Source organism: Dendropsophus ebraccatus, chromosome 4 (genome assembly GCF_027789765.1).
Source record: "Dendropsophus ebraccatus isolate aDenEbr1 chromosome 4, aDenEbr1.pat, whole genome shotgun sequence".
Lineage (NCBI taxonomy): Eukaryota > Metazoa > Chordata > Amphibia > Anura > Hylidae > Dendropsophus > Dendropsophus ebraccatus.
The window spans coordinates 16335527-16355970 of record NC_091457.1 but is presented as its reverse complement, the minus strand read 5'-3'; the positions used below and the strand labels follow the sequence as shown (position 1 = coordinate 16355970).

Sequence of the window (20444 nt, the reverse complement as noted above, 5' to 3'; positions counted from 1 at the left end):
ATGCCGGTCCCCGTGTGGACTCCTGATGCTGCCACTGTCTGTAAGGATGCCGGTCCCTGTGCGGATTCCTGCTGCTGCCACTGTCTGTAAGGATGCCGGTCCCCGTGTGGACTCCTGATGCTGCCACTGTCTGTAAGGATGCCGGTCCCCGTGTGGACTCCTGATGCTGCCACTGTCTGTAAGGATGCCGGTCCCCGTGTGGACTCCTGATGCTGCCACTGTCTGTAAGGATGCCGGTCCCCGTGTGGACTCCTGCTGCTGCCACTGTCTGTAAGGATGCCAGTCCCTGTGTGGTTCCTACCACTGTCTGTAAGGATGCCGGTCCCCGTGTGGACTCCTGATGCTGCCACTGTCTGTAAGGATGCCGGTCCCCGTGTGGACTCCTGATGCTGCCACTGTCTGTAAGGATGCCGGTCCCCGTGTGGACTCCTGATGCTGCCATTGTCTGTAAGGATGCCGGTCCCTGTGTAGTCTCCTGATGCCGCCATTGTCTGTAAGGAAGCCAGTCCCTGTGTGGTTCCTACCACTGTCTGTAAGGAAGCCGGTCCCTGTGTGGACTCCTGATACCTGTAGATGAAAGACAGTTCTCTATTATCCCTAATACAGAGATCATCCCTAAGATAAGTTGCCCATAGCAACCAATCACAGCTCAGCTATCAAATACCCATGAGCCCTGGTACAATGAAAGCTTAGCTGTGATTGGTGATCACTAGAGATACAAACTGGTACCCATAGCAACCAATCACAGCTCAGCTTTCATTTTACCAGAGCTCATGGGCATTTGGTAGCTGAGCTGTGATTGGTTGCTATGGGCAACCAGGGACAGTTACTATAGGACGGCCTGATAAATCCCCCAGCACTCACCTCCAGCATCTGTGTTCTCCTTACAGGAGGTAAATGGGCAGAAGAGAGAGGCAGCACTGTCTCCATCCAGCTGGGGGCGCCACTCACTGCTGCTCCTCAAGCTGCTGGTAGATGTCAGTTAGTACTGATGCATCACTGTTGTCATAGCAACCAAACCTGGTGTAGTAAACAACTAAGCAAAAACACAACAAGCAAATACACAACATGTGAACACAACCTTACCGACATATCTGTGATTTACCCCTTAAATGTGTCTCTTATGTTAACATTTCGTTATTATCATCTTTAGATCCCATATTCACTGCAGGTACAAGATCCGGGGGGCGCTCCACTACCAAAAAGAGCCCAGCTTGGTAGGGTCCAGCCACCCCAGTACACCGCCTCTGTGCTGCTCTGTAAGCCCCCCCCCCCCTATTATGACTGATATAGCCCAGTGGCTGTCAATCATACCCGGAGTTTACACAGCAGCACAGAGGGGATGTTGTAAAGCAGCTGGGCCTACTAAGCTGGGGTCTTGTGGGTAGGGAAACGCCCCCTGGGCTCTTCTTCCTAATTAGCATAATAATAAAAAGCCATACATAACAGTAAAAAAAAATCATAACACATATGTGCATTTGTTTTTGATATTACTGTGGATAAAACCATAAAAGCAGCTACATATAATGTATATTACTCTATAAAAATCGATGTATACGACCTGCTATAAGCATGAAGTCCACCATGCATGCACCTCCTGTCTGTGGCTGTATTCCATGCTGGTCCATCCTGGAGGTAGCTATTGGCTTTGTATCTTCTTTATCTCCTGTTCCTCTGTGGCTGCTGCTCCTGTGAAGAATGAGCAGAAGCAGCTGGATGTCACTCCTGTCTGCAGCTATTCCTCATGCTGGTCCATCCTAGATGCTGCTCCTGGCTTTGTAGCTGCTTCCCCTCCTGGTCCTCTCTGGCTGCTGCTCCTGTGCAGAATGAGCAGAAGCAGCCGTCTGCACCTATATATACCCAGTGAGCTGCGCTCTGATTGGTGGAAATTTCTTGATGACCTCACAATATGCGTGACCTCATAGGAGTGCTGATCTCTCATTGGTGGAAATTCCAAGCCATAACATCGCATACATTATGGGCAATGCTGCCTTCTGATTGGTGGGAATTCCAAGCCATAACATCGCATACATTATGGGGCAATGCTACTTTCTGATTGGTGGAAATTTTTTGATGACCTCACAATATGCATGACCTAATCTCTAGTAATGACATCACAGACATTATGGGCAGTGCTGCTTTCTTATTTCAGAATGTGTCCACAAGTATCTATGTGACATCACACCTATAGAACTCAGCTAGATAACTGAAGGAAGCAGAATATTAGGGAGAACACAGGGCTAACCAGGATCTTCTCCCTCTCAGCCTCCTACTTATCCTATATACTGATGATCAATGTTGTTCCCCTCCCCCACTTCAAGCAGGGTGCTGCCTCTACATCCAGGCTGCTGGAGGTATGACAGGCGCAGACAGCAGGTGGCAGTATAACCCACAGAGAAACCGAGTCCATGTTAGTGATGCTGGTCGGTTGCCAAGGCAACTCAATAGAGCCCAGCAAGTTTACTGTACAAGTCCTATGAATTAGTAATAGACTTGTGCAGGGAACTCACTGGGCGTCATGTTGTTGCCATGGCAACAGTTTTACAGTTTCAGCAAATGAAGCTTCTTCATTGTATAGTAAAATGAAGGTGACATGGAGGCCATTTATGTCAATGAGCAGATGACGGGTGATTTCTAAGGATTAGATGAAGCGGCATCACATTACCTCTATGACACCTGTAGCTTGGATAGTGTTAGGCTGGATTCACACCATGTTATACCAGTACATTGCTGATATACATCACAAACCTGTCAGAAAGGGATGCCAACATATACCGTGGCATTGTGGCTTCTGTGTAATTCATAGTTGGTTTCAGGATGTGTATACAAACATTTATGTGACATCGCAGCTGCAGGATACGGGGGGATATTAAGGCGTGTAATGTCATGTGTGGTGGCTGATAACAGAAAGCAATAGCTGGACATGTGTATAACAAGTTAAAGCATGTAATGTCATGTGTGATGGCTGATAACAGAGAGACAATAGCTGGATATGTGCATAAAAATAAAGCTATATAGTGCTATGCGTGATGGCTGATAACAGAGAGGCAATAACTGTATATCTGCATAATGCACAGACTGCCTGAGGGGGGATCTCCTTGTAAGGTACATGGTTCACTATCACATTATGCACATGTGCAGCTATTGCCTCGCTGTTATCAGCCACTATTCATGGCCCTACCTGCCTTCTATTACTAGACTGTGCTCCCAGATGTCTTTAGATCCTTACTGTTTCCTACTTGTGTCGCATAATGCTGCATGTGTGAGCCGCAGCTGAATAATTGCACCACTGGGACCCCTTAAAACGATTATCTGATTTATCTAATGAATAAAAATTAATTATTTAATTAATTTTACAAAATGGCCGTATATGTATATTGTCAGAAAACAATAAAGCTATCTGTATCTGTTTTATCTCTGCCGTGTCAAGTGCTGCCGCTACACCCCTTCATCTTTGGTTCCTGTCTTTTCTCCCAGAGCTGCGCTCACCATTCTGCTGTTCCATCATATCTCCAGAGCTGTGTTTTCCTCTTATAAAGCTGTACTTATGTAATATCATGTCTTATCCTCCAAAGCCATATTCACTATTCTGCCGTTAAATCATGTCTTATCCTTCAAAGCTGCACTCACTATTCTGTTAAATTGTGATTTATTCTCCAGAGCTGCACTCACTATCCTGCTGTTAACTAATGTCTTATCTACCAGTCACCTCCGAAGCTTCACTAATTATTCTGTTGTTTCGCTATATTTTATTCTTCAGAGCTGCACTCACTGTTCTTCTGTTACATCATGTTACACAGCCAACTTTTAACTCTTATATGCCCTACTGCCACATCCCTGCACTAACTACCACTATTGCGCCCCCCCCCCCCCCCCCCCCCCCCCCCCCGGGGATGAACAGGGCCCCCTACAGTTCATGAGCACCCACCCTATGGGTCTGTGTGCCCTCATGGGTCTGTGTGTCTGTGTGTCCTTGTACTGGGTCAGGCAGGATCAGTATATGATGTGTATATGGCGCTGTGCTGTCATGGTATAGGGGAGGTGTATGTGGCGGGATCAGTATATGATGTGTATATGGCGCTGTGACTGTGCTGTCATGGTATAGGGGAGGTGTATGTGGCGGGATCAGTATATGATGTGTATATGGCGCTGTGCTGTCATGGTATAGGGGAGGTGTATGTGGTAGGATCAGTATATGATGTGTATATGGCGCTGTGACTGTGCTGTCATGGTATAGGGGAGGTGTATGTGGCAGGATCAGTATATGATGTGTATATGGCGCTGTGACTGTGCTGTCATGGTATAGGGGAGGTGTATGTGGCAGGATCAGTATATGATGTGTATATGTGACTGTGCTGTCATGGTATAGGGAAGGTGTATGTGGCAGGATCAGTATATGATGTGTATATGGCGCTGTGCTGTCATGGTATAGCGGAGGTGTATGTGGTAGGATCAGTATATGATGTGTATATGGCGCTGTGCTGTCATGGTATAGGGGAGGTGTATGTGGCAGGATCAGTATATGATGTGTATATGGCGCTGTGCTGTCATGGTATAGCGGAGGTGTATGTGGTAGGATCAGTATATGATGTGTATATGGCGCTGTGCTGTCATGGTATAGGGGAGGTGTATGTGGCAGGATCAGTATATGATGTGTATATGGCGCTGTGCTGTCATGGTATAGGGGAGGTGTATGTGGTAGGATCAGTATATGATGTGTATATGGCGCTGTGACTGTGCTGTCATGGTATAGGGGAGGTGTATGTGGTAGGATCAGTATATGATGTGTATATGGCGCTGTGCTGTCATGGTATAGGGGAGGTGTATGTGGCAGGATCAGTATATGATGTGTATATGGCGCTGTGCTGTCATGGTATAGGGGAGGTGTATGGGGCAGGATCAGTATATGATGTGTATATGGCGCTGTGACTGTGCTGTCATGGTATAGGGGAGGTGCATGTGGCGGGATCAGTATATGATGTGTATATGGCGCTGTGCTGTCATGGTATAGGGGAGGTGTATGTGGTAGGATCAGTATATGATGTGTATATGGCGCTGTGCTGTCATGGTATAGGGGAGGTGTATGTGGCAGGATCAGTATATGATGTGTATATGGCGCTGTGACTGTGCTGTCATGGTATAGGGGAGGTGTATGTGGCGGGATCAGTATATGATGTGTATATGGCGCTGTGCTGTCATGGTATAGGGGAGGTGTATGTGGCAGGATCAGTATATGATGTGTATATGGCGCTGTGACTGTGCTGTCATGGTATAGGGGAGGTGTATGTGGCAGGATCAGTATATGATGTGTATATGGCGCTGTGACTGTGCTGTCATGGTATAGGGGAGGTGTATGTGGCAGGATCAGTATATGATGTGTATATGTGACTGTGCTGTCATGGTATAGCGGAGGTGTATGGGGCAGGATCAGTATATGATGTGTATATGGCGCTGTGACTGTGCTGTCATGGTATAGGGGAGGTGTATGTGGCAGGATCAGTATATGATGTGTATATGGCGCTGTGACTGTGCTGTCATGGTATAGGGGAGGCTCCTGTGCTGCATCATTTTCTCTGTTCCTGAACGCTGTATATTCCTGTTATACCTATAGCACAATGTGCGCCATCATTATACCCGAGGGGCCTGGTGTGTGACACCTAAATTCTCAGGATGCCATGTGTGACACTACTACATTCAGGTGGCACGGTGTGTTACAGTCAGGGGGTACAGTATACACGGTCCTGTTACAGTCAGGGGGTACAGTATACATGGTCCTGTTACAGTCAGGGGGTACAGTATACACGGTCCTGTTACAGTCAGGGGGTACAGTATACACGGTCCTGTTACATTCAGGGGGTACAGTATACATGGTCCTGTTACAGTCAGGGGGTACAGTATACACGGTCCTGTTACAGTCAGGGGGTACAGTATACACGGTCCTGTTACAGTCAGGGGGTACAGTATACACGGTCCTGTTACAGTCAGGGGGTACAGTATACACGGTCCTGTTACATTCAGGGGGTACAGTATACATGGTCCTGTTACAGTCAGGGGGTACAGTATACACGGTCCTGTTACAGTCAGGGGGTACAGTATACACGGTCCTGTTACAGTCAGGGGGTACAGTATACATGGTCCTGTTACAGTAAGGGGTACAGTATACATGGCCCTGTTACAGTCAGGGGGTACAGTATACACGGTCCTGTTACAGTCAGGGGGTACAGTATACATGACCCCCACATACAGTATAGCCTCCTGGCTGTCCCCGCATAGCGTACAGTCTATTCTGGGGGGGGGGGGGGGGGGGGGGGGGGGGGGCGCCATTTGTCTTCTCTGCCTAGGGCACCAAAACTCCTTGTCCCGGCCCTGGCTGCACTTACTATTCTGCTGGTGGTCACTTTCTACATACATTATATTACTGATCCTGAGTTACATCCTGTATTATACTCCAGAGCTGCACTCACTATTCTGCTGGTGGTCACTTTCTACATACATTATATTACTGATCCTGAGTTACATCCTGTATTATACTCCAGAGCTGCACTCACTATTCTGCTGGTGGGGTCACTGTGTACATAAATTACACTACTGATCCTGTACTGATCCTGAGTTACATCCTGTATTATACTCCAGAGCTGCACTCACTATTCTGCTGGTGGGGTCACTGTGTACATACATTACATTACTGATCCTGAGTTACATCCTGTATTATACTCCAGAGCTGCACTCACTATTCTGCTGGTGGGGTCACTGTGTACATAAATTACACTACTGATCCTGTACTGATCCTGAGTTACATCCTGCATTATACTCCAGAGCTGCACTCACTATTCTGCTGGTGGGGTCACTGTGTACATACATTATATTACTGATCCTGAGTTACATCCTGTTTTTCCTTCTTCTATATTCTTTATTATTATTACAATTTATTTTATTAAAATCTCTGCTCTTGCCATAAAATCCATTCTATACACGGGCAGATTCCGCCGTCCGTCTATGGGACGGGTGAAGCTGCGAGCTGGGGCAAGCGACGGAATTCGCTGTTGATTTTACACCCCTATTCCACAGTGTGAACCCACTCTCATTTCTTCTGGCAAAAAGCGGATCCACCGCATAAAATTCTGTGCAGAAATTCTGCTGTGTGACTTGCAGAGCACAAATTCCATTGAACTCAATGGAATTTGGCTCTGTACTATATTTTCAGGCCCAAATTTTCAGTGAGTGATCAGCGCTGATTCCTCAGTGTGAACTGGCCCTAAACAAGACATTATTCACAAATAACCTACAAAAAAAGAATACATATATTTTTCTTCTTTTTTTGGCCCTGAGCTGGTCCCGCATCCCATGCCCCCAGTACATGATCACAGACGTCCGTGAACCAGCCCAGGATTTTGTATATAAAAAAGTCCTGACTAAGTCCGACAGAAACCCTGTTAAAGGGTACTGAGTTCTAATTCCATAGATTTAGCTTGTATGCAGTCTGTAAGATGATAGTCCTTGGAAAAACAGTACTAGAGAGACAGTCTACCTCCGTCTAAAGTTGTAGTCTATGGATTAAAATGTTTTTTCAGTTTTACTATTTTTACACTAGGTGGCGCTGTTTCACTTTGCAAACACAGAGAGAAGAGAAAACCATATGGAATATAGATGTAAAGAATAGCGAAATGACAGGGACAGCTTCAGGGCAAGCTAATTAACAGAGAGGAGGTACAGTAACAGCTGGGGGGTGGGGGGGCGCATGTAAGGGAGGAAGGACAGAGACCCTTGAGGTGCCCTAGTACATTGTGTTTATGGTGAATAATAATACTGGACTCTTAGGGCCCTATTGCACCGGACGATTATCGTTCAGATTATCGTTAAATCGTTGGAATCTAAACGATAATCATTCGACTTCAACCAGTCATGGTGTTTGCAGAAGTTTCCTCCACTACATGATGGAGACAGAAGGGGGATTTATTTGTTTCTTTTTCCCCCTTTTCTTCAGTAATATTCTTAGTTTGCGCTTGTTTTTCTTGTCCCACTGTTACTGCTAAAAGTAGCGTGCATGTGTTTTTTGTGCAGGCGAGTCTGAAGTAGTTTTTATATTTTTTAGCCTGGTCACCTTTACTTGAGACTAATTAAATAAAAAATTGAGCAAAATTGTTGTGCAACCTTTCACCATTCTGCAAAAGTTAAAAAAAAAAAAGCACAATTCACAAAAGTTTTTAATAGAAAAAAAGTCATTCAAAAAAGAAAACTCGCAAACAGGAAAAAACAACAGATAGATAGACAGACAGACAGATAGACAGACAGACAGACAGACAGACAGAGATAGATAGATAGATAGATAGATAGATAGATAGATAGATAGATATGAGATAGATAGATAGATAGATAGATAGATAGATAGATAGATAGATAGGAGATAGATAGATAGATAGATAGATAGATAGATAGATAGGAGATAGATAGATAGATAGATAGATAGATAGATAGGAGATAGATAGATAGATAGATAGATAGATAGATAGATAGATAGGAGATAGATAGATAGAAGATAGATAGATAGATAGATAGATAGATAGATAGATAGATAGATAGACAGACAGATAGATAGGAGATAGATAGGAAATAGATAGATAGATAGATAGATAGATAGATAGATAGATAGATAGGAGATAGATAGATAGATAGATAGATAGATAGATAGATAGATAGAAAGACAGACAGACAGACAGACAGATAGATAGATAGATAGATAGATAGGAGATAGATAGATAGATAGATAGATAAATAGATAGAAGATAGATAGATAGATAGATAGATAGGAGATAGATAGATAGGAGACAGATAGATAGATAGATAGATAGATAGATAGATAGATAGATAGATAGATAGATAGATAGATAGGAGATAGATAGATAGATAGATAGGAGATAGATAGATAGATAATAGATAGATAGATAATAGATAGATAGGAAATAGATAGATAGATAGGAGATAGATAGATAGATAGATAGATAGATAGATAGATAGATAGATAGATAGATAGGAGAGATATATAAACAATGTTCAGCCACACCTCCTGAAGTGTCGGGTGCCAGAGAGCGTCCTGACCACGGACCAGTTAGATTCCAGTTCAATAGATTGTCTTGGCACTCCCAAATCGGTTTAGTGAAAATTTATTAGCAAAAGTTCATAACAGTGCAGCACAGCACCATAACCTGTTTGCTGTGCTGCACTGTTATGAACTTTTGCTAATAAATTTTCACTAAACCGATTTGGGAGTGCCGAGACAATCTATTGAACTAGATAGGAGAGATAGATAGATAGATAGATAGATAGGAGATAGATAGATAGAAGATAGATAGATAGATAGATAGATAGATAGATAGGAGATAGATAGGAGATAGATAGATAGATAGATAGATAGATAGATAGATAGATAGATAGATAGGAGATAGATAGATAGATAGGAGATAGATAGATAGATAGGAGATAGATAGATAGATAGATAGATAGATAGATAGATAGATAGATAGATAGATAGATAGATAGATGTGCTATGTTTCTTTTAGTCCTGGATCACCTTAGGGCCCTCTTCCACTGGACGATTATCGTTCGGATTATCGTTAAATCGTTCGGAACGAAGCGATAATTGTTCGGTTGTATAGCAGTTAACGGTTAAACGACAACGAGAAATCGCTGACCGCTTAGTAAGACCTGAACTTATTTTTATCGTTGCTCGCTCACAAATCAATCGCATGGAATGAGTTGTCGTTCACAGTAGCGACGGCAAGACGACCGCAAGAACGATCATAAGTAACAATCATTGTTCTGTGTAAATGGGTGAACGATTTCTGGCAATAGCGGTCGTTTGAGATTGTTTATCGTTAACGGTTATACGAACGATAGGGCCCTTAGACTGGCTACCACATTGGTCCTAAGTAACCTGTCACATCCTTTACTCAATTTCGGTTGAATCCAGCTCAGTTTCTATAGTCGTCGTTCAGACAACTGCAATTTGCTCCTAAATTTCTGGCCGCGTGTTGCCGACAGTACGGAAGTTTGATGTTGTCAACTATTATTTGCTAGGACTTAATTAGGGAAAGGAAGTAAACAATGGAACAGGATGTTTTTAATAAAAAGAAAATCTCTCCTGTAGAATTTTCTATAAAGTATTTAAAGTGACACTCGGCAACAATTAGAATATTTATCTGTTTAACCCCTTCCCGTCTATACCAACAGTACTTATGAAAGCAATGGTTCTTGGATGGCCAAAAACATATTTTCTATTGACATAGCCAGAAGAGGACTTGTTTTTTGCGGAGCAAGTTGTGTTCTTTATTGGCAATGTCCACTTTACAATATACAATATTGAGATTTTTAGAAATTTTAAATGCGACATAATGGGGGGAAAAACACAAATCCACTTCATTTATTTATTTGGCGCGAAGGGGGTTAGGTTCTTTTTATGGAATTCACTGTGTGGCATAAATGTTACTTATATTACCACTATGACCACATGACCACAGCGATGTTGAATTTATACAGTTATATGTTTTACGACATTAACTAGACACCTAAAACTTAAAGGGGTAGTCCACTCAAACATAACTTTTGATATGTTGCTGCCCATGGTGAGACTAACAATTCCTTCCATACTTGTTATTATCTATTCAGCCTTTTTCCCCCAGTTCTGAGCTGCTGCTTTCTGCTGAAGACACAAAAATCTGTGTGAGCTTTTCTCTCCGTCTCCCCCTCCTCCCTTCCAAGATAGCTGATGTAAACAAGTCCCTATCTGCAACTTTGTCATGCACACAGCGAGTTCGTTACCAACTTGACCTCAAAATAACCATCTCAGCATTACAAAGAAGCTTTAAAGTTGCAGATAAAGACTTGTTTACATCAGGTGTCTCAGAAGGGAGGGGGGAGGAGAGGAACAGAATAGCTTACACACAGTTTCTAATGTCTTCAGCAGAAAGCAGCAGCAGTTTAGAACTGGGGGAAGGAGACTGAATAGATAATAACAAGTATAGAACAAATTTAGTCTCGCCATAGACAGCAACATAAGAAAAGTTATGTCTGAGTGGAATACCCCTTTAAAATAACTGTGCTGTCCCTTATTCAGATTTTTATATATATATATATATATATATATATATATATATATATATATATATATATATACATACATTGCAATGGTTCGTTTTTTGTGGGCTGAACTGTTTTTATTTGGGCTTATTGATTTTGATTGATTACATTTGTGCAAACAAGCTCTTCTGGCGCAGTAAGGGCGATCCCAATGGTACCCAATGATCTATTGATTTCTCGGCAACAGAACATGTATGCAAATGTTCAAATTCCCGACAGCAGCCCTAGAGGAGAAATTAAGTATTGCACTGAACCCATTGAAATCAACTGGATTTCTGAATAATAAATGCAGGGTCCTCCAGAAGAGGAGACTATCTTTGTATCTAATGTAGCTCAAATAAGAGGGTTGTTAATTACAGACTCTACTTCTATTAACCCCTTAGGTGGAATATATCTAATATGGAGTACAAAGATATAGAATATAGAGAATATTGATGGTCAGGTGGTTAGACTGAGATCAAAATGAAGGTTTCATTTAGAGCCACCTGATGATGTCATGTATAGGTAATTTATAGGTAATTTATTAATGTGATTATTTACATGTGATCTCTGACCGGTAAGACCTGCGTGACTCATATGTTTCTACTCACTGACCTAGATTATTATTATTTCTATTGTCTCTTGTGATATCCTTAAGTGGCCTTTACCGGCATTACCGTTTCCATTGAATTCCATCATAATAACCAGCTAATTCTAGTCTTAAAGGGGATGTCTTGTTTTGTTAAACAGGTTCCTCTAATGCTGCGTTTACACGAAGCAATAATTCCCCAATCGATCGTTTAACGATTTTGAAGCGACAATGAGGTTTCTATAACAATCAGCGTTTAGATGAATAAATCGTTAGAAAAATCATTAGAAAATTCAAAAGAAAAATCGTTATTGTGACCGTTTTTTAAGATCGCTTAAGCCCAACATTCACATAGGGGGAATCTTTGAAAGACTGTTTACTCAAAGCGATCTGCGAATTTTTAGTGAACGATGAACGACGATTTGAGAATATGCTGAAAGATCAAAATGATCAATTTCTCGCTCGTCGCTTGATCGTTCGTTGTGTTTACACGGAACGATTATCGCTCAAATGCGATCGTTATTGCGGAAATTCAAACTAAAAGCGAAATTCGAATTCGAAACGCAGCATATGGCTTGTTGACTATAAGGGGTCTGGATGCGGTAGATCCCAGTGATCATCTGTAATCTGTTTAGAAATATCACAGTAAGGGCCCTATTACAGAGACCGATTATCGTGCGAAAAATCGTTATACCGTTCAAATTTAATCAATAATCGTTCTGCAGCACCACCGCAGGGAACACAAAGTATTACATAGAAGTCAATATGTCATCTATGTAATGAATTGACAGGCTGGGTCCTCCAAAAAAAAAAAAAAATAGATGAGGGTCATCGCTCTATGAAGGATAACTCTAGGGGGCGCAAAGGTGTCAGTGGAGTAAATTGAATGGACTGTGATAGCCTTATGTTTCCAAGTAGCAGAGTGGCAGGAAGACAGGGACCCCCACCTCATCTGCTTTATATGGTGTTTTCTTCTATTAATTTGACCCCCACACACCTTGTGCCAGTTTTCTTACAGGGTTCCCCCCTGGCTTTGGTCGCCACCTTTGCTGCCATGTTCCAACCCAGTGGCGGATTATAATGTAGGCGGTTTGGGCGGCCGCCCGGGGCCCGAGGCTCCGGGGGGGCCCATGCCTTGCCGCCCACATTATAATGCCGCCCGGGAGGCCCCCCCGCCACTGCACTCTTGTGACCGCAAGCATTGTTTCGCTTGCGGTCACAAGAGTCTCCGGCTGCCTCCGTCTGATGCGCGGCTGCCGGGGGTGTCCCGTCCTCTCCCCGGCAGCGCGCGCATCACACAGCTCCTAGTGCCGCCTGGGGCCCTGACTTCCGGTACTGGGAGCGCACGTACCGGAAGTCAGGGCCCAGGCGGCACTAGGAGCTGTGTGATGTGCGCGCTGCCGGGGAGAGGACGGGACACCCCCGGCAGTTGCGCATCAGACGGAGAGAGGATCGACGGGGGAACGCAGGGTAGGTGAGTTATATTTAGTTATTTTTGTGTTATTTACTCACTGGGGGGCATCTATAAAGGGGGAGGGAGGAGGGGGGGGAGAGGGGGACCAGCTATAAGGGGGGGGGAGAGGGAAGAGGGGGACCAGCTATAAGGGGGGGAAAGAGGGGGACCATCTATAAGGGAGGGGGGAGAGGGAAGAGGGGGACCATCTATAAGGGGGGAAAGAGGGGGACCAGCTATAAAGAGGGAAAGAGGGGGAACATCTATAAAGGTGGGAAAGAGGGGGACCATCTATAAAGGGGAAAGAGGGGGACCATCTATAAGGGGGGAGAGGGAAGAGGGGGACCATCTATAAGGGGGGAAAGAGGGGGACCAGCTATAAAGAGGGAAAGAGGGGGAACATCTATAAAGGTGGGAAAGAGGGGGACCATCTATAAGGGGGGAAGAGGGGGACCATCTATAAGGGGGGAAGAGGGGGACCATCTATAAGGGGGGAAGAGGGGGACCATCTATAAGGGGGGAAGAGGGGGACCATCTATAAGGGGGGAAAGAGGGGGACCATCTATAAGGGGGGAAGAGGGGGGCCATCTATAAAGGGGGAAAGAGGGGGACCATCTATAAAGGGGGAAAGAGGGGGACCATCTATAAGGGGGGAAAGAGGGGGACCATCTATAAGGGGGGAAAGAGGGGTACCATCTATAGAGGGGGAAAGAGGGGGACCATCTATAAGGGGGAGAGGGGGACCATCTATAAGGGGGGAAGAGGGGGACCATCTATAAGGGGGGAAAGAGGGGGACCATCTATAAGGGGGGAGAGGGGGACCATCTATAAGGGGGGAAGAGGGGGACCATCTATAAGGGGGGAAAGAGGGGGACCATCTATAAGGGGGGAAAGAGGGGGACCATCTATAAGGGGGGAAAGAGGGGGACCATCTATAGAGGGGGAAAGAGGGGGACCATCTATAGAGGGGGAAAGAGGGAGACCATCTATAAAGGGGGACTATCTCCTATAGGATTAGCACCCTCCTCTCCTGACATCCTCTGTGCTGCTGGGACCTCCCCTATAGATCAGCACCCTCCTCTCCTGACATCCTCTGTGCTGCTCGGACCTCTCCTATAAGATCAGCACCCTCTTCTCCTGACATCCTCTGTGCTGCTTGGACCTCTCCTATAAGATCAGCACCCTCCTCTCCTGACATCCTCTGTGCTGCTGTGACCTTGGGGGGGGGGGCAACATCAGGGGACCAGGTGAGGTGGCGATATGTTTATTGGGGGCAGTGGAGGTGGGGTGGGCAATGCTTACTGGGGGTAGCAGCAAGGGACCAAACATTATGTTTATTGGGGCCAGCAGGGAGGGGAGGCAGGCAGTGTTTATTGGGGACAGTGGGGGGTGGGCAGTAGCAGATTATAATGTGGGCGAATTGACTGGGGGGGGGGGGGGCCAGGTTGGGTGGACAGCCCGGGGCCCAGGGTACATTTAATCCGCCACTGTTCCAACCATAGTGAGGGTTATCCTTCATTTAATTGAATCCAGTAAAGATAGACTGCCTGTGTTTGTTTCAAGCCTTTCTTCCACACATTTACATCAGGGCACCCTCAATCCATATCATGCCTGCATACATACTACAGAGTGCCCCAGGGAATTAGTGTCACCCTGTTGCTTTGGACCCCACCTTATGGATTGCAGGAGAACTATGATATTGCACCCCGTAAACTGGGATCAGTTGTGCCTCCATAGCACTACCAATTATCTGGACCTTGACAAAAGTCAGCTATATGCCTCTATGAGAGCATCAGTCATAAAGCCTAAGCTATGTTCACACAGACTCTGAAAAGATCATCCCAGCCGGTTCTGCAGTACTGGTCGGATGATCTTTAGCGCTGTTGAATTCGGATGTGAGTGCATCCATGCACGCCCGCATCGAAATTCCCCGCTGCACACAATGGAGCATGTGGCCGGAGCCGCACGCTCCATTGTGTGAACTGACAGGCTCCATTGTGTGAAACTGACATGTCAGTTTCTCGCTGCGCCACTAGGGGTCCCGGCCGGAGCCTTCAGCACAACGTAAGTTCCGTACTAATCACAGCCGTTGCAACAACAGCCGTGATTACTACGGAACTTATGTTGTGTGAAAATAGCCTATAAAAGTGTGTCAGGTAAAGCAAATGTACCACTAGGCTTTACAAAATAAGATTTCTATACAACCTGATTGCCATGGCAGAGCAGATTCTAACGACACCGTCCATTTCTCCATCTGCTTCACAAGTGTCAGACTGGAGTATCTGGGGCCCACCAGAGGAAATGATCCTGGGGGCCCACCAATGAAGAACTAGTGACATGTCAGTCAGATTTAGTGCAGGTTCTAAAGCTGGGGGCCCACCGGAGGATTCTCCGGTTCTCAGGTGGGCCAGTCCGACACTGGGTTCCTGAGATCTTGTCTATTATGTAAGTATGCAAATAAGGTAGCTTGGTGCACTGGAGACGGGCCCAGCGCATGGCCAGACTTGATTCTGAAAGACGTGCACCACTGAGGGGAGGGGATACCGGTGCACTGGGGGGCATTGGCCGATCCAGCGATCTCATTTCCATACTTACATAACGGAGAAGATCTCGGGAACGGGGCAGTGGTCTGAAGAACGGATGGCTCTGTTAGGAAATCTTATTTTGTGGTACATTCACTTTAACTTCACTGCTAACTTTTATACAGGACCCTCAACTCTAGGTCAGGTCAAGTATAATCCCACTTGCACAAGCTTGAATGTTTATCTATTATGTATTGGCCAGAACTAAGTATCTAAAAGCCATTGAGAGTTCTTGTAGCTGTAATGGGACTGGAACTTGAGTGCATTGGGGCCCAGGAGCTTCCGGTTATGTCTGTGATACCCAAAGCCCAGTAGGACAGCCATGAGACCTGAGGGACCATCTCTGGTAGGGGAACTTTACATTGATTCCTCCCAGTACAAACCAATTATGTGGATTTCTATTCGGTGCGCCCATTGTTGCCTGCACAGTCCTTGCTGCCTCTGTTCATACTTAATTTTTTTTTTTCTTCCAGTAAATGTAGTAAATTCTTATCATGGTAAATCATGATGTGTGCACAGGGGCCGGGCTCCTTGGTATACATCTGCAGTGTCAGGTTAGGACATAGGGTGACACAAGATACTGGCAGCATTGCTTGTAGGTGATATGGGGGTGAAGCCTTTCTCAGATCTCACTGCGATACTGCACGTCTCAGTGGACACCAGATATTGTGTACATAGTTGTCTCAGGTTTTTACAGAACACTCCTGTGTGCCGGGACACATCCCTCTGGATGACCTACATGTTCTATGCTGACAAAACAGTTCACCAGATAGATATACACAACAGGGGAAAGCTTAAAGGGGAAATGATTGTGTTTGTCACCTCCTGACACATGCAAATAATACTTCACAACTGGGGCACCTCCTATGCAGATACGTCCATCAAGAGGCAGAGAAGCAGGAAGGCTGCTGTGTTCTGGATGGACGTAGCTGCCTAAGAGGAGACTGCAGAGAGCACCCATGTAATAAGTGTATGTGGGACATAGTGGGAAGAGGTGGGTGCACCATAGAGGAGGAGCCTATAGATCCCGCCTCCCTCTTCTCTCTCCTGTGTTCCTTTACATTACAGCAGCCAGAGTTTCATATCAGGTGTTGTAACTGGATACAATCAGTTGTATCAGAAGTAAATGGGCGGCAGAACGGGGTGGGGGAACTGCAGAACAGTATAAGCATATGGGGGAAGATTTATCGAGATGCGCCCTCTTTTTTATGGTGTACGCCAGCCATATTGCTCGCTTGTCTGATGCACGGACGGGGGGAGGGGGGGGGGCTAAGGCATAAAGGAGATGTTGGCTTCTCCTGTACCAGAATTAGCATGATATACTTCCACTCACAGACGTAAATCATGATACAAATCTACCCAAATAATGTGTCAATGTGTGTGTAATGTGTCTGAATACGTATGTGTGTAATATGTATGTACTCTATATGTATATAATGTGTGTAATGTGTATGAATATGTATGTGTGTAATATGTGTGTACTGTATATGTATGTAATGTGTGTAATGTGTATGAATATGTATGTGTGTAATATGTATGTACTGTATATGTATATAATGTGTGTAATGTGTCTGAATACGTATGTGTGTAATATGTATGTACTGTATATGTATGTAATGTGTGTATGTATGTGTGTCCAATGTGTCTGAATATGTATGTACGTATTTGTGTAATATATATGTACTGTGTATGCATGTAATGTGTGTATGTATGTACAGTATGTATGTGTAATGTGTAAGAATATGTATGTGTGTATATGTATGAGTGTATGAATATCTGTGTGTAATGTGTATGTACTGTTAATGTATGTAATGTGTGTGTCTGTATGTATATATGTGTGTATGTATGTATGTATGTATGCGTAATGTGCCTGAATATGTATGTTTGTGTGTAATGTGTATGTACTGTGTATGTATTTAATATGCATGTATTAGAGATGAGCGAACCGGTTTGCCCGGTATGGGATCCAGTTTGGATTTTCCCAAAAATCCGAGTCTGGTCGGATTCGGATTTTTGGAAATCCGCTCTGATTTTTTTTTTCCCTTGCTTTCTAAAATGGCAGCCGCCATTCTAGAAAGCAAGAAGTGTTCTGGGCGGGAAAAGTGCTTTCCCATGATGCCCGGAACACATCCAATCAGCAGGGATCTTGCACTAGCCAACCCCCTGTGTGACGTCGGTATTGCTTTAAAAGGAGCGGTCACATGACCGCACCACGCAGTGTGGAGAGAGAGAGAGAGAGGGAGGGGGAGAGAGAGAGAGAGAGAGAGAGAGAGAGAGAGAGAGAGAGAGAGAGAGAGAGAGAGAGAGAGAGAGAGAGAGAGAGAGAGAGAGAGAGAGAGAGAGAGAGAGAGAGAGAGAGAGAGAGAGAGAGAGAGAGAGAGAGAGAGAGAGAGAGAGAAAGCTGCTGTTGTGTACTACAGACTACTGAGAAGATATTGTGGGAAAGGAAAGATTAGGAAAGCGGAGAGGAGAAACATCTAGTGATAGAGAGGGCGAAAGATAGATAGATTAGGCATAGGACAGAAAAGGGTGCACGGAACCAAAAAGTGCAGTGCAGATATACAAGTCCTATACTTCTGATAGTGTGTATATCCCATCTGTCTTATCCTGAGAGACAAAAATATCTGGTTCAGGTGTATAGCATTGTATCTTTAAAAAAGTGCTATATATATATATATATATATATATATATATATTTACAATTTCTATACTTGGACCCTTCTGATTGAAAGTGTGTATATCACATCCGTCTTATCCTAAGAGACAAAAATACCTGGTCCAGGTTGACTACTGCTGTGCCTGCCATTGCCTCCATGTTGACTACTGCTGGAACTTAACAGGCATTCACTGCTGCTCCTGCCTGGCCTCCATGTTGGCTACTGCTGCTCCTGCCTGGCCTCCATGTTGACTACTGTTGCTCCTGCCTGGCCTCCATGATGGCTACTGCTGCTCCTGCTTGGCCTCCATGTTGGCTACTGCTGATCCTGCTTTTCCTCCATGTTGACTACTGTTGCTCCTGTCTGGCCTCCATGTTGGCTACTGCTGCTCCTGCCTGGCCTCCATGTTCGCTACTGCTGATCCTGCCTGCCCTCCATGTGGAGTACTGTTGCTCCTGCCTGGCCTCCATGTTGGCTCCTGCTGCTCCTGCCAGGCCTCCATGTTGGCTACTGCTGCTCCTGCCTGGCCTCCATGTTGACTACTGCTGCTCCTGTACTGGCCTCAGATGACTATTGCTGGACCTCCACTCTCCTCCAATGACTACTGCTGCTCCTTCACTGCATTTGTGACCTTTTTCCTGCATAGACCCTGTAATGGTGAATTTCCTGCATAGACCCTGTAATGGTGAATTTCCTGCATAGACCCTGTAATAGTGAATATTGAAGTCTAAAAAAAAAAGACTTTGAGATATCTAACAACATAGTTGTAGACTATGAAATCCGAAGAAATCCGAAATTTGGTCGAACCGAACTTTCCGAAAAAATCCGAAAGTCCGGTTGGACTGAACTTTTAAAAAGTTCGCTCATCTCTAGCATGTATGCGTGTGCAATGTGTATGAATTTATTTGAGCAATGTGTGTAATGGAAAGTAAATTCATAATTGTGAGTAATATGTATGCATGTGCTTATAATGTGTCAATGTGTGAGGTATATGTATGAAAGTATGATGTGTGTGTAATATGTAAGTGCAGTGGGTGTGTGTAAAGCGCACACACTGTATAATCTGTTTATACTGTATATGTATGTAATGTGCATGCATGCGTGTGTGACGTGTATGCATGTGTGTGTAACATGAATTAGTATAAATATATGTATGCATTGTTTGTAACCGACAGTAAATACATAAATGTGAATAATGTGTTTGTATGTGTTTATAAAACATTTTTATGTGTATATAGTCAATTTTTATGTGTATAAGGTATATGTATGTGTGATCAGTATATGTATAAATGCATGTGTTATATGTAAGTGTAAAGCACACATACTGTACAATGTGTATGTACGGTATAGGTTTGTATTGGGCATTTATGTGGGTAATGTTTATTAGTGTACATAAATGTAAGTAAAAGGTATGTTGTTGTATATAATGTTTATGAATGTTTATGTATGTATTATGTAAAGGGCACAGACTGTATGATGGATATGGACTCTATGGGGGCGATTTATTAAACACCCCTAGCAACCAATCAGATTCCACTTTTCATTCCTCACAGACTCTTTGGAAAATGAAAGGTGGAATCTGATTGGTTGCTAGGAGCAACTAGGCCAGTCTCACTTTACACCATGTTTGATAAATCTCCCCCTATATGTACAGAGTGTGTATGTATGCGTGTAATGTGTATGAATACATAAATGTGAGTAATGTGTATGTATGTGTATATAATGTGTACAAATGTGTATGTATGTAATGTGTATGTGTGTATGTATTTATGTATGTGTGTATGTATTTATTTATGTATGTGTGTATGTATGTGTGTATGTATTTATTTATGTGTGTATGTATTTATGTATGTATGTATGTATGTATGTATGTGTGTGCTATTTTTATGCATGCATATATGTAAGTAACATGTAGATATGCAAATAGTTTTATTTATATAGCGATACAAATAGGGAAAATTTGAACAACAAATCTATCAACTGCAGCTTGTTGATGGTTTCCAGGTAGTAATAGATTTATGATCCCCATGTAAGTATAGCATAAAAGGTAA

At 44.1% G+C, this 20444-nt stretch overlaps 1 protein-coding gene across 3 annotated transcripts in view; it reads left to right on the top strand.

The window, feature by feature from the left end:
• Positions 1 to 807: 807 nt before the first annotated feature.
• The window catches only part of EHF (ETS homologous factor), a 60607-nt gene continuing 40970 nt past the window's right edge, over positions 808 to 20444 (top strand). For all 3 annotated transcript variants that reach the window (XM_069965165.1, XM_069965167.1, XM_069965166.1), the window contains exon 1: positions 808 to 893. The gene's annotated coding sequence lies outside the window, so the exon portion shown is untranslated. The remainder of the gene's footprint in view (positions 894 to 20444) is intronic.